The sequence below is a fragment of the Branchiostoma floridae genome, chromosome 10 (genome assembly GCF_000003815.2).
Source record: "Branchiostoma floridae strain S238N-H82 chromosome 10, Bfl_VNyyK, whole genome shotgun sequence".
In the NCBI taxonomy this organism is placed as follows: domain Eukaryota; kingdom Metazoa; phylum Chordata; class Leptocardii; order Amphioxiformes; family Branchiostomatidae; genus Branchiostoma; species Branchiostoma floridae.
This window is the reverse complement of record NC_049988.1, coordinates 6,745,098-6,759,282: the sequence shown is the minus strand read 5'-3', so window position 1 is coordinate 6,759,282 and position 14,185 is coordinate 6,745,098. Positions and strand designations below refer to the sequence as shown.

General features: G+C 38.9%; 1 non-coding gene across 1 annotated transcript; it reads left to right on the top strand.

Annotated features, from left to right (window-relative positions):
- Positions 1 to 9,291: 9,291 nt before the first annotated feature.
- Positions 9,292 to 9,373, top strand: Trnas-uga. The gene has a single exon. It is a non-coding gene; the product is annotated as a tRNA-Ser (tRNA).
- Positions 9,374 to 14,185: the final 4,812 nt, after the last annotated feature.

Genomic DNA, 14,185 nt, shown 5'->3' with positions numbered 1-14,185 from the left:
TACATTGTGTAGTATTATGCAATTATCTAAGTGTAGCAATATGATATTCAATATATGACTGAAATTCACCCAAACATCGTCCCAAATGTATTACTGTTATCGAAAACTTTGACATTGGCATGGATAAATAAGATATAATGCTCCACGGCCGTTCAACGTAGATCAGCAAAGTGCTCTGCGTTAGGTTGCTAGTAGGTGTACAAAACCTGACCTGAAAATGAAATCAGTGGACCGGACTTTGGACCTATTACAAAATGAACAGATTGTACCGGCAGTTGTTCACGTGTTTTTGAGCTTACCGACCCAAGAAAATAAGCACAGCTAAGCAGAAGAGATTCATTTTTCCAAGCTTTTACAGTCAAGCCTTGTCTGAATTGATAATGGCATTAGTCTTTTAGATAAAGATAGGAATCAAATACTCCGTCAAACATAGCCTTCTGTGATAAAACAAGAAATCTTTTTTAAAAAGCTGTGCCTTGCCGCGTATTTTATGTTATTTTGGTAAGCTAGACTAGATTCTACGCTTAAAAATCCCGAGTTCCACATGTCGCCCCCTCCCCCGCATTATCATAATTTATGTCAGATGAATTATTGGCACATTAAACAGGTTTTGTAAAACTTTTTGACCCACAATGAATATGCATTATTTTTTATTACAAACTCAGTTCCTTCTGATGCAATTTGTGATATATTTTTATATAAACATGGTGAGTTAAAGCGTAGATTTATTACGCTGGACCACATACAGTAACATGCGTCTAGAAGAGCGTTTTAATACTCGCCTGGAATGTACCATTGTCTAACTAAGCCATGAAACTCGGCAAGGAAAGAAGGGCCTTTGGAAGGGGCTTTGGAAGGGCTGGGTTAACAGGTCCGTCCGTCCATCCATGGAAGAAAGCTGGCGTAAAGCCTTGCCTGGCGGCAAGGCAAAAAACAACATTGTTTTGAGTATCGCCCATTCACAAGTTTTCACTGACAATTAGGTTCATGTTCAGGTCCGGACCTGGACCTGATGCTCTGGACCTGGACCGTACCTATGCCTGAATTTTCTGTACGAGTACCCAACCCTAGTTGTTAGTATTCTTACTGGGTCAAACTTGCGGCATAGTTTACCTGTGGTGACCCATATAGAAATACGTTTCCATATGGGTCATTCCCCTACAGAAATTGTTGTCTGCCCGAAGATTGCTCTTCTTGGGGAACCTTCGATCCTTTTAGCCCCATCCGACGCCATCCCGTCCTTATACACATAAATTCTGAACGACCCAGTTGTAGCGGTAAGATTACGAGGTCGGACGATACGTAAATCAACCATACTGTCGGAAAAGCAGTGATCTATCTAGCTGTTGTTGACAAAATTCGGTCAACTGGTGGTATGTTTTGAGAGAGAAACTTTGAAGAAACATTAAAAAAAGCATTATTATGATTAAGAAATGGCAAACACATAAATTCTGAACAACCCAGTTGTAGCAGTAAGATTACGGGTCAGACGATAGGTAATTCAACCATACTGTTGGACCATCGGTGATTTGCCTAGCTGTTGTCGACAAAATTCGGTCAACTGGTGACAAGTTTTGAGAGAGAAACTTTTGAAGAAAGTTAAAAGAAAGCATTAATATGATTAAGAAATGGCAAACCCAGTTGTAGCAGTAAGATTACGGGTCGGACAATACGTATATCTACCGTACTGTTGAACCATCGGTGATTTGTCTAGCTGATGTCGACAAAATTCGGTCAACTGGTGTTGGCAAGTTTTGAGAGAGAAACTTTGAAGAAACTTGAAGTAAAGTATTATTATGATTATGAAATGGCAAACCCAGTTGTAGAGCTAAGATTACGGGTCAGACAATACGTATATCTACCGTACTGTTGGACCATCGGTGATTTGCCTAGCTGTTGTTGACAAAATTCGGTCAACTGGTGGAGTTTTGAGAGAGAAACTTTGATAAAACTTGAAATAAAATTTTAAAGCATTAATTTGATTCAGAAATGGCAAACACATAAATTCTGAACAACCGAGTTTTGAGAGAGAAACTTTGAAGAAACTTAAAAGAAAGCATGAAGACAATTCAAAATACTACATCCTTTCATTTGTTTGTATTGCATATCCGGTGAACAACCACATAACGTAACACATCACATATGTACTGAACAATGTCAGCTGCATTTCCGGACAGATTTACTTTCTATTTGCTTTTGGACAGAGAATGACAACGTAGCACCGCACTCAAGTCAGTAACTTATATTAACAGTGCCACATACACATTACAGGAAGGTAAAGAGTAGAGCAGAGTAGAGTAGTTGTTTTTATTTGAAAAGATTTGTTTGATCCACTCAGATTTGTTTGATGACTTTGATCCACCCACACCAGGATTGAGCCCCCCCCCCCCCTCCCCCACTCTTTTCTATACGTGTGGTGGGTTGTTTAACGTGCTCGAGGTGTGGCTCTCCTCAAACAAGGGACCTCTATTCAATATACTATCAGAGGGACGTCCCTAACCAAAGCTATGTACTCATTTTCATGGGTAGAGTCTTGTAAAGTTCATTTCCCAAGGGCACACGATCCTTGGCACATCAATGATTTGAACCCTGGACCTTTGGATAATGGGTCAAAAACCCTACCGCTACACCACATGACCCACACAATAAAGTTGTACATAAACAGACGAAGAATCAAATTCACTTCGACATGTAAATTCCCAAGACAGACCGGCGCCCTTTGATATAAATTTATATCTTAGGTCAGTAGGACACGAGTTCAATGTTTCTATTGACCTTTACGACAGGGGATCGATAATGTGATGAACTGTGCAACAGGGTTGGCAGTGGTCCACTAGCCAAATTACAAATAAGGTTCACTGGACTTGCAAAAAGCGAGGTGGCTGGAGGGCAGCAATCAGACCGAATGACTTAACCAAACGTCCAACCCTTGCAAGACAGGGACGCTAAACCTGAGTGAGTGAGTGAGTGAGTGAGTGAGTGAGTGAGTGAGTGAGTGAGTGAGTGAGTGAGTGAGTGAGTGAGTGAGTGAGTTTCCGTGAACAGTTTTATCAGGTAAGTCACTGAATGATAATTAAAGTTCAAGTGTTTTAATCAACTGATATTACGGCGCCCGTCTGTTGCCTTGCATGCAATTCTGATTGGTTTATATTGAGCTGCAGCATAGGTGTCGCTGCTAGCAAATGCGGTTCCAAGTCAGTAAGAACCGCCCCTAAGAATTTGACAGGTGGTCAACCGACGTTTTAGTGACTGTCACCTTCCTCGTAGAAGTTTTAGCCGACTTTCATTGCACTGCAGCATCGGTGTCGCTGCTTGCGAATGCGGTACCAAACTAGTTAGAATTACACCTAGGAATTTGACAGACGGTCAAAAAAAATTTCAGTAACTGTCTGTTACCTTTCTTAGGGCTGTGCTGACTGTTTCGCATTGCACTGCAGCACAGGTGTCGCTGCTTACAGATGCGGTCCCAAACCATTCAAAATTGCCACGAGGAATGTGACACTTGATTGTGTACAAAGAATCTTGTAATTCTGAAGTTGACTCTCGCTTATGAAATCATAAAAGAAACATAGTTACGTTATTGATTATTCAGCGTATAAGGTATTTGCGTAGAAGATATTTCATATTTCATATGACATATTCAACCTTTGACGCGCCAAGGGCATACACGTAGAGCTCACTTTGATGACAATCATGCAGAAAGTCACGACCAGGGCCCAATCTGCAATCATCAGGTGGTAAGTCCAAGTCGTGGGCTTGATCCGCCCCCGTTCAATCGCTCACGGCAGAAGTGGTAAAACTCATTTCCACCACTGTAATATCAGAAGAAACACATTTTCAACGCCATATCATATCTATCTTGTAGTACATGTGCTCTTATGAAACAAGTCCTTCATTTGTATTCAAAACTCTGTTTTAAGAAAAATCGAAGATTCCGTAATTTGCAAGAGGCAGAGGAAGTCGGACTACCTCTGATACAAGATGAAACACGTTTCGACACACTACATTACAGTAGTATGTGTATACTGTTCTGAAAGTATATGTACAATCTTTATTTATATATATTGTATACGTACGTTTGTGAAGATAAGTCATCCAGGGTGTTTAGATATGTAGTAAGATCAGTCTTTACCATTGGATATAAGCATATGATTTATTAGACGTTTCAAACAGGGTCCACTTTTTTCATCAGGTAAGGCCATGTTGATTTGATTATATGGATGACATCCTCTGGGAACGCCAAAACTGATGCGAGCGAGCGAAAAAAAAAGTTTGGCCAAAAAAAAAGTTGCCTTCAGTATGAAATCAAAGTGGCCAGGAAGGTTGAACATAGGACTAAACACACATAGTATGGTATATCAACAGTTATGTGTAGGGACCAGTACATCATATGGGTGCAAAACATTTTTTTCTTCTTGGACCAATCGGAAAAAAACAGACCTAAAAAAAACAACAGAGGAACAGGTTTTGCCAATTACAAAATGGACACACTATGTCGGCAGCCATTTGGGGTCTAACCGGGGGGCCAAGAAGACAACAAGAGCGAAGTCAAGTAGAGTTTATAGTCAATTACAGTCAAAGGTACAGAGACAGTTAGCCTTTATTACATGGAGATGGGATTTTAAAATGCAGTGGGAGTCCAATAATCCACCAAACAGATTCCTTTGTAGCAAAATTGACCAATTACCATTGTTTTGAGTATTGCCAGTTCTCAAGTTTCCACAGACAATCAGGTCCAGGTTCATGTCCGGACCTGGAAATGATCCTCTGGACCTGAATTTTCTGTACTGGTACCTCCCCAACCAACAATAGATTTTTTTTTTCTTTCTGTCCTTTCACATCTTATTCTTTGACTTTAGATTCATTTGGGCATTCTATGGCATTAGTTATCTGTTTTCTGATACTTTTTTTTCAATCTACGGAATATTTATGCTCATTTTACAGCTGCTTTGCACAATTTATTGTAGGGTCGAAAACTTTTTTTTGTTGGAAATGGCCGAAAATTGGTGCGAGCGCGGATGTCATCCATATAATCAAATCAACATGGCCTAATATAGAAAATAAAAGTATACAAAACTTACGGAAAGAATACTTCTATTGCATTAAATAATAAAAAAAAGGTAACAGCCAAGTTGTTCTAAAGTTTTTTTTAATAAACAGAGCGGGTAAATGCTGATGTGTTCTAAATAGTGTTCTAAATAAACATTCAACGCTTTTTTATGCAGTTGTGTTGAGACATATACATGTGCATATTTAATGTAAAAACAACAGAAATAGCGGAAGTCATTTTTTTTCGCTGTAATGCCTTTTCTTAGTTCGCCGCATTGCATGGTATATATCTTGCAGTAGATAAATGCAACCACGAGCAAAGTTTTGCCAAGAGCAAAATGTTCCTTACGCCTTTGTATTGTAAGAAGTACATATACATCTTTATCTATTATGCGCATAACTGAGACCATGTAGCTATAATAACTTATTCATCTCCCTGGTAAGTACGTAAACACAGTTAATGGCTGACGCTATGTACCGAACTTGTGACCTTGTTCGTGACCTTGCAAAGATCAAGGTTGTCCTTGGCAGACTACCCATCGGAAAATGATCGCTCAAAACGTGCGTGACATATTTAGAGTTGACTAACTGTCGAGACAGTCCATGGTTGTGAAAACTAGATCCGTTGACTCCTGTTTTCACAGGAATATTGATCGAAATTCTTTTTAATCATTCTTTTATTGCTGATGGAAAACATGATTTTACAGAACAAAAATCATGGCAAACATACAAGATAAAGACACACATGAGAAACAACAAAACTGAAACATACCATTCGAGAACAAAAGACTATGATTACAATATGTCGGGACAACCCTTACCATTTTGAAACAGAGAAATAACCGAAAGTGCAGTGTTTTATTTGATGTTAGGAATTTGAAAAGTATCTAAAACTGAAACATCCTAGTGCAAGTATCTATTGAGAGCTGAAAAGGTAAACTATAAACTTATCAATCTCTCCGATAAGTACTACGTAAAGCTCCTGTAATGGCTGACAATATAGCGACTAGACCGACCTTATGTTCGTGACATTTGCAAAGATTAAGGTTGTCCTTGGCAGACTACTCGTCGGCGAATGATCGCTCAAAACCGTGCGTGACATTTTGAGTCTACCAACTGCCCAGACAACCTATAGCTCAGTAAAATAGATGATTGACTACTAGACCCATAGATTGCTGTTTTCTGTGAATGAATGAATGAATGAAAACCTTTCTTTACATTTTTGCCCGACCGAGTTAAGTACAGGTCACAACAAAGAAAAAAAAATATTGTAGATCTAGTTTTGCATAGAAAATCGGCTTTAGCATTGATGCAAACTGATGTTTGGTTATTAAAAAAAATGTGTTATGGTCATAGAGGGAGGTGGTGATTTGACAAGTGCTTCAAACCCAATCCCTTTAAACGACAAATCTACAACATCATGACCCTGTCAAATCGCTGCCAAACTGATGATTTCATGACAGAAGTCTGATATCACATTTGTCTTCATTGAATATGATCGTATGTCAGGCCTCAAGGGGGCAATTGTTTTGTAAAATCGAAGATGTTGAGCCCTCAATGATCTAGATAACTTTATCAAACGACATATGGTCACTGACAGTGTGCAATTGATAACAATTAGGATGAAAAGTTGGCCTTGTTTATTACAAGTACGGATACGTGTCAATGCGGTTAACGAGTTAAGGTGATCAATAAGCAATTTACCTCACATACGAAAGGCCATGTTGCTTTGATTACATGGATGACATCGTCTGCGAGCGTGTCATTAAAATAAGGTTTGATGAAAAAAGTTGCCCTCAATATGATAAATATTTATATGTACATTAGATTCATATCTGCAGAGTACGTCGTCCATAAAGCTCCCTTCACACGAGAGCACGAATGAGCCGGAATGCCGTCCGAATGAATTTTTTTTTCTATTCGTGGCAATTCCTCGCAATTCGTACTGTATTCTAAACATTTTTACTGCATTCGAGATATTCGTCCCCGTTCATTTGGCTGGCTCGAATGTTTTTGATATTGTTAAAAACTGTCGAGGTGCATTCGAAGTGGAGAAATATCGAATGGCATTCGTAGTGTATTCTTAGTGTATTCTAACTATTCTGACTGCAGTCTTGACCGCATTCTACGGCATTCTCACATTATTCGAAACATTCTTATCTCATTCGATGGAGAACAGAAACGGCAAGCCACTTCGAATCCTGCCCGTATGTGGCCGAAAGAATATTTCGAATGCCGTAAGAATGTCTACAATGCACTACGAATTCACAGGAATAGACAAGAATTTTCATTCTGACGGCATTCCGGCTCATTCCTTCTCGTGTGAAGGGGATTTAAGGCCTATTTGGAATTCCCGCCCGAATGGCCCCGAATGTGACACGAAGTTTGCAAATACTTCATTCCGGCTGGTTCGGCTAGATTCCTGCTAATTCGATTTCCGTGTGAAGGCCCTATAACGTTTACTTCTTATGCTTAAGTCGGGAATATATTGACATATTGCCGGGAAGTGCTGATATAAATTATCGTTGCTATTCCAAGTTGCCTTTAAAGGATTTAAGCATCGGATGTTGTTAGACCGTTCATCTTGACAGTACAATAAATACATGGACTATACCGTCGTACTTAAGGGGGTTAGGTGGAGGGGGAGGGGGGCATTAGATTGATTTTCAATCATAACCTGCCAACTGTTTAAATGTGTTATGGTATTTGACATATGCTTGACTCAAACTCCAAACGACAAATCTACAACATGATTGCCATCACATATTGACCCTGAAAAATTGCCTCCAGACTGGCGTATTCAAGACAGTAGCTATAGTCAGTTCTAAAATTTGTCTTCATTGAGTATGCTCGTATGTTAGGCCTAAAGGGGGCACGTTCTGATAAAGATCAAGCTCTTAACTCCTGTTTAGATACTGGTATCAAGCAATCGTAATTAATCACCAGATTTGGACAGCCACTAAAACATACAAGTCACCGTAACCCTGATCTCTTACCTTAAATTTTAGCTGGAACGGATATAGACTGTCAGTTAGAATATCGATTTAGATTTATCTACTGTGGTTTGTTTATATTGCATCTTATGTCCTGTGTAATCTGGTTCGCATATGTTTCATCGTGGTCTTTTTTTTTTGGGGGGGGGGGTTCTATCAAGTGAGCTAATCCACTAACACAACACTATCTCTGTGCACTTGTTGAATGCAGGGTTTGAAGCTTTTTAACCTGTACTATGATTGTAGTCTTTGCTTTGAAAATTTAGCCATTTTTCCATCATAATTTTCGCTCTCTCGTATTAGATTTGAGTCTGCAGAGGATGTTATCCATAAAATTCAGAGTTCTGGCCTTGTCGGGAATCTATTGACATATTGCCGTGAAGTGTTGATATAAATTACCCTTGCCGATTTAAGATGACTTTAGAGGATTAAAGTACCCAATAAGGTTAGACAGACAGACTCGCACCCTGACAGTATAATAAATACACTGTAGTCCTTAAGGGGGTTAGGTGGATGGGGGCCATTAAATTGATTTCCTGTTCACATTGTCACAGTTCTTTACTTCACTTTTTATTGATTTAGGTTTTGAGAGCTTTGTATAGCGTTTGCACGGTCGGTATCTCACGACAGGTGCGGTACATTTGCGGCGTCGCTGCGACAAACTGGCGGCATCGCTGCGGCCGAGCAATTTGACAGAGGCGCTCGACGAACTCAATTGACAGAAAACGCTTTGAACGAGAAGAAGCCGAACAAATGTATTAGAATGGTTTTAGAGCCCATGTTTTAGATTAGTCTTAGAAACCATGTGTACTGTATTACGACCTTTTGTATCTATATGCCTGTACTTAGCCCGATAAGCATGTTTAATAAAGGATATTATCATTATGTTACAGTTATAGAAACAATGGTAACACAACTACAAGTTAAAACGCAGCCAAGCTGCCAACATGTCACAATTCAGTGATATAGCCAATTCCGTGCTGTGTACCACATATCTATGAATGGATGACGCTGCCTAAGATAAAGTATTGCATTGTAAGTATTGAATGCAAGTAATGTCTGAGATAGTCGCATGATGAGATGCTATTTATAGATGTTACATGAAATCCAATATGATCGTCTCTCGAGATGTGAGTTAGATATTGTATATATAACCTCTAGTTGATGTTTTTTCTAGAATTTTAGATTGCACTATAGTGTTGAGCGTCTTGAAATAAACGAAGGGTAATAAAAGTCATGGCAGCAGTTGGCTGCGATGGCCGAGTGGTTAAGGCGTTGGACTTGAAATCCAATGGGGTCTCCCCGCGCAGGTTCGAACCCTGCTCGCAGCGATTCTATTTTTCACTTTGTCCTTCATAAAAAGATACCACAAGGCCGAATGTTTTCTTAAGGTTAGATACAGGCACAACAACAACAGCAACAACAACAACAACAGTAACAACAACAACATGATGAAAGTTAGACAGACCGGAAGTGTGACGTCAGCAAAGGGTCAAAGTTGCTTGGAAGTTGGCATCGGCCCCCGTCTCGGTTGATGGAAGGTTAGGCTTTGGGTCATTTCAACCTGATAAGTATCAGAGGACTACCGGGAAGCTTGTTGGTATGCGCTATATTTTGTGTACAGAAACAGAGTGTGAAATTATAACATAATGTTGACTACCGTCATAGATGAACTTACATTCATGTTATAAGCACGAAATACGCTTCGCTCACTCCGTAGTTTATTGTACGGTTTTGGGTCCTTGGCCGCGCGTTTTGTCAGTTTGAACACCTTACGTGAGTCTTTAAATCTTCTTTACGTCTTGTACAATATGCATAATCGCTTGTAACTTTATATTGTAACTTTATAAGTAAGATTTATACCGAAATATTCCCTGCAGGGATGCGTATATCCTTTACACAAACTCTTAAGTGATTGCTTTCTTCTCATATGACTCATTCATTCGACAAGGTCAACACCCACAGTCTTTTCCAGGAAACCTTTCCGGCTTTGACATGATAAAGTACCTGGTATTATTACGACTAAGGTCCATACAAGTGTAACTTTACACCAACTATTTTTGATTATGGCGGAGAATGAAATAAAAGGAAGGTCTACCAAGACCACCTACGATGGCACTGTGTGTTACAAATTTACCGCTCTTATATCAGGAGATATAATCTTACAGTTATCTGATTCTGTGTCAGACAGGGTCTTACAATTCATTTCTCTTTGTCTACCCCCGGGTGAGCCTTTATACTAACATTAATTGCTTCCCGGAAGACTTATACTTGGTGTGTAGACTTATACTCTGTGTGTAGATAGTTTGGTTACATGTATTACGTGTGGGCTGTGCAAAAGCTGCTTCCCGGAAGACTTATACTCTGTGTGTGGATAGATTTGCTACATGTATTACGTGTGAGCTGCTCCAAAGCTGATTTGTCTTGACCGTTCTTGACACTTTGTGTAATTGTTCTGGCTTTAGGTATCTTTACATTCAAAGACAGAAAAAGCAAAATTATAAGTAAAACCTTTATCAGTACTATCCATACGTCGCCTGTGGCGTTTAGTGCAGATAGATGAAGATGGTGAATATAAGATATATGTTTTTATCTGTCTGTCTTGAAGGGACCACGATGGCCTTAACCTCAATTATAATGGCGACAGTAGTGGTGCCACAGATGAAAAAAGAAGTAAACTTTTACACATTTGTCATCTCTTTATTAGATTTCCGTTGAGCATTTCGTCTATGTATTGTGTTATATTTGAATCGTTGAATGCATTACACACCCTATAGGTAATGTATTACAAAATTTTTTATACATCTGTTACCTTCCTCAGTCAGGGCAATTCTGACTGGTTCACATCAGTGAACTGCAGTATAGGTGTCGTTGCTTACAGATGCGGTCTCAAGCGCAAAATATTCATACTTAAACTGTCCACGGCTTTTTTACATCCCCATCCGAAAGGACAAATGTATACAGGATTCTGTGTCTCTCCCTCGGTCATTGAATAGCCTAAAAGAAAGTATATAATTGCTTACATGTCGATAACGAAGCTATATGAAAGATTTGCAATAGGCAAAACATCACTACATTTATATAAGTTGTACTCTCACCCTATATAAGTAGAGAAAGGACACAATCTAAGAGAGAGAGAGTTATTTTCTTTTAATAAAAATGCAAATTGTATAATACCTTCAGTGATTCACAATGACAAATAGCACATTATGAAATAAAGAAACTAGATGACCCATACAGTATAGCCATAGTCTAGTTATACGTCTTACATAATTGAATCCCAAGAGCAGGTGGCCCAAGTAGAATGAGATTTTCGTCCCCATACTCACTCTTGGCCCACGCAAGTCACAGATGTATATCTGATTACAACAAGAAACGTGAGAAGAGTTTTATGACTTAGGAGATGGAGAGATAGTAGTTACTCAAGCAACTGGATATGATTTTGGAAACAGTCGGATGTTTCAGGCAGTATCCACTACCTTCCATCAGTGACACTGAGAAAAATCAAAGGTTTAGATAGTGGTGGCGTTAATATAAGTTGAATGTAACTTGAGTCCGCCGTCACTTTGTCCTCGTCCGTTTATTTGTATTTTTACACGTATTTCAATAAAGAAAAAAAATATCAAAGGTTTAGACCCTAGCTATGAATTTATGTAAATATAAGGTGAAGACGAATTTTGAATGGTCCAATAAGAAACAGAAACAGATAAGAAAATGTCAAGACATAGTCTAGGAGGAGATTCTCAGAAGAGGTCTAGAAATAGCGTTTTGTAGCCCATCCAGTACTTATTCAGTTCACTATCGTAGAATTATAGCGTGATGTCTCCCGATCATTTTAGGTATGTTCCTCTTTGGTCCAGGTGGGACATCATGGTTCTAGCGCTTTCTATGCAAATGTATGCAAATGAAGTTGGTGGAGGGAGAAGGATGGGCTCCGCCTTCCAATACCGTACCCTGGACCAAGGAGGTTGCCTAGACACTGTGTATAACGACCAAGTGCACTTACAGCTTTACTGTGTTTAGGGTACGGTATTGTAAGACATAGCCCAACCCTTTCCTTTCACCACCTTTTCTCTCCTCAACCGAAGTCAGGTACTCATTTTTACGCCTAGGTGGATTGAAGAAAGTCGAAATACAGTATGGAATAGAATTTGTATTCAAAGTGAGTACGTAATCACACTGTAGAGTGTAGCGCAATCTGTGCAGAACGCGTGGTGAGTGTGTGATGATAAGATCAAGCAGTCATGAAGTGGCACTGATAAGAGCGCCCCCAGGCGGTCGTAAAGTATCCACAAATTGTCGATCACCCCGCTCACACAATGTAACGGTGCCTGCAGACTCCCTCTGTGGCAAGCAGTTCAATACGAGATAGCAGGGCTCATTAACACTCGTGGGCGTAAAAAGCTAAGTAAAGTAGATATTTTTGAACTCTTACATGGTCGAATGCACCGTAGATAGATTGATAGATAGATGGATGGATGGATAGATAGATAGATAAAAAGATAGATTGATAGTCAGATAGATTGAGTGATAGATAGATAATTACATTGATAGATTGATAGATAAATTAATAGATAGATGGATAGATAGACACATAGATAGATAGATAGATAGATAGATAGACACATAGATAGATATATAGACAGATAGACATATAGATAGATAGACACATAGATAGATAGATAGATAGACACAGATACTCTAGATAGATTTATTTATAGACACATAGATAGATATCTGTGTCTATCTATCCATCTATTTCATGTATCTATCTATCTATCTGAGATAGATACACGCACACATATATATATAGAGAGAAAGATAAATAGGTGGAAAAATAGACAAATAGTGAGAAATAGCTATATATAGATGAATGGATGGATAGATAGACATATAGATAGACACATAGATAGAGAGAGGAATAATAAGACACATAGATAGATAGGTAGATAAATAGATAGATAGATAGATAGATAGATAGATAGATAGATAGATAGATAGATAGATAGATAGATAGATAGATAGATAGATAGATAGATAGATGGATAGATAGATGGATAGATAGATAGACACATACTATTTGATAAATAGATAGATGGATACACACATAGAAAAAAGATAAATGAATGGATGGCTAGAAAGATATATAGATAGATAAATAAATAAATAGATAGATGGATGGATACATGGATAGACACATAGATGAAAAGGTACATATATGGATAGATGAATAGATAGATAGGTTGGTAGGTAGATAGGTAGATAGGTAGGTAGATAGACAGATGAATCGATGGATAGATAGATATATAAATTTGCTTATAGCGAAAAACGAACTCTTTCCATGACTAGCAGACAGACTGACCAGTACCAGCAATAGCCACCGCGCGGCGGTTTGGTGAACTGCACCCTGCCCTTTCCTCTATTTCACAGTTTGCACAACTATACCACCAGTGCACCATTCATTGATTCATACTGACAAAAACACATGACAATTCACTAACAATTGAAATAACATTATACACATGTCTGTCTGGATCCGAACGTCTAGTGATAAGATTTAAGGGATCAGGTGTGTAAAAAATGATAGAATTACACTGGCTCAATAACAGCCAAAGCAATTAGGTCTATCTTTTACTCAATCACAACAGGAAGAGGAAATCTTGGATGCAATTATGATCATAGTGTTAGAAGATCCGAAATCCACTCCAAGATTGCAGGTTACATATTATAGGGCCTTCACACTGAAACCGAATTAGCAGGAACCAAGCAGAACCAGCCGGAATGAAGTATTTGCAAAATTCGTCGGGTGGGCATTCCAAATGAACTTTATATCAGCTTTACACGAGAAGGAATGGACCGAAACGACGTCAGAATAACTATTATTTGTCTATTCCTGTGTATCTGTAGTGTATTATACATATTATCACTGCTGACAAATATTCTTTTGGCCACATTTTGGTAGGATCTGAAGTGGCTTGCCGTTTCGATTCATAGAATGAAATCAGAATGTTTTGAACAATATTGGAATGCCGTTGAATGCGGTCATACTGCAGTTAGAATACACTTTGAATGCCGTTCGAGATGTATTCACTTCAAATGCACCTCAAATATTTTGAGCAGGACAAAAGCATTCGGGGTGGCCC